We start from the raw sequence: 1,182 nt of genomic DNA, 5'->3' as shown, positions 1-1,182 counted from the left end.
TGGTAAATACTCCAAACACTTGTATCTCAAATCATCTCCTTACTGAAATTAATTAAAATGCAATTTAAAGTCAGCCATCCATGAGAAAAATTATACCCAGTCAGTATGCTGCAATAATATTGGTCATTATTCAAAAAAGATAAAGAATTTATGCTTATGACTATTAATCTGTCTCCATGTCTGTCTACTTGTGTTGGTGCTCCATTTGTGTTCAAATAATGATTCTAACTACCACAACATTGATGCTGGTTTCATTAGCCCGTCTATTGCATTTTGCAATTTGTCTTCGCATTAAACCAGCGAACCGGGTCACGAGTAAGTCGAGGTACCGTGCAGTATTAAACAAAGTAGAGTAATTGTGTGACTGCAAAAAAATTGCACAATGTTTTAATGGTGCGGAGAAGCCACTTTGAAATTGATTTGAAATCAATGAATATTTTTTTCAGGATGGATAATGATACCACTATAATTGTACTTGGCTTTTGTTCTGAAATATTAAGAAAATGCAGTATCAAAGGTGAGATGCTCCATTAGTGATGTCATGGGATCAACAAATAAACAATAATTTCACTATTAAAAAAAAAACAAAAAAAAACAACACACTTTAATATTAGTTTTAAGTAGATTTGGGTGAAATTCCAGGTGTGTATGTGCTCCACATGATGCTTCACACCTGGCATCCTACGGAGCCCCTTAGGGGACACAGAAGAGAAAAAAAAACTTTGCGTTCCCTCGCAAAATCTTTGCGTTCCCTTGCAAAGATTGCATTCCCTCGCAAAGTTTGCGTTTTTTTCGAGTGAATGTTTATTTTTTTTAATGCGCGTTTATGTACTTCCGGGTCATCTTCCGTGTAAACAAACGCAGCAAAGATGGAGTGTGTTCGCCCGTGGGCGAGTTTAATTGCATTTTACTTTGAAATTGTCTTGAAATACAAAGAAATAAAATCAGTTCTGGATATTAAGCACGGTTTTCAAATAAGTGAAAGACAGTTCCAAGCCCTCCTCCATGATTAGTGCCGCCTCCAACGTACTGTCGTCTCTTGAACAGCAGCGCATTCGAGGCAAGGGAAGTCAAACTGACCCGGAAGTACATAAACGCGCATTAAAAAAATAAATAAATAAACATTCACTCGAAAAAAAACAACTTTGCGTTCCCTCGCAAACTTTGCGAGGGAATGCAATC

This window comes from Idiotropiscis lumnitzeri, chromosome 4, assembly GCF_059441095.1.
Source record: "Idiotropiscis lumnitzeri isolate Australia: NSW breed Sydney's pygmy pipehorse chromosome 4, RoL_Ilum_1.0, whole genome shotgun sequence".
Taxonomy (NCBI): Eukaryota; Metazoa; Chordata; class Actinopteri; order Syngnathiformes; family Syngnathidae; genus Idiotropiscis; species Idiotropiscis lumnitzeri.
Note: the sequence above shows the minus strand (reverse complement) of the source record.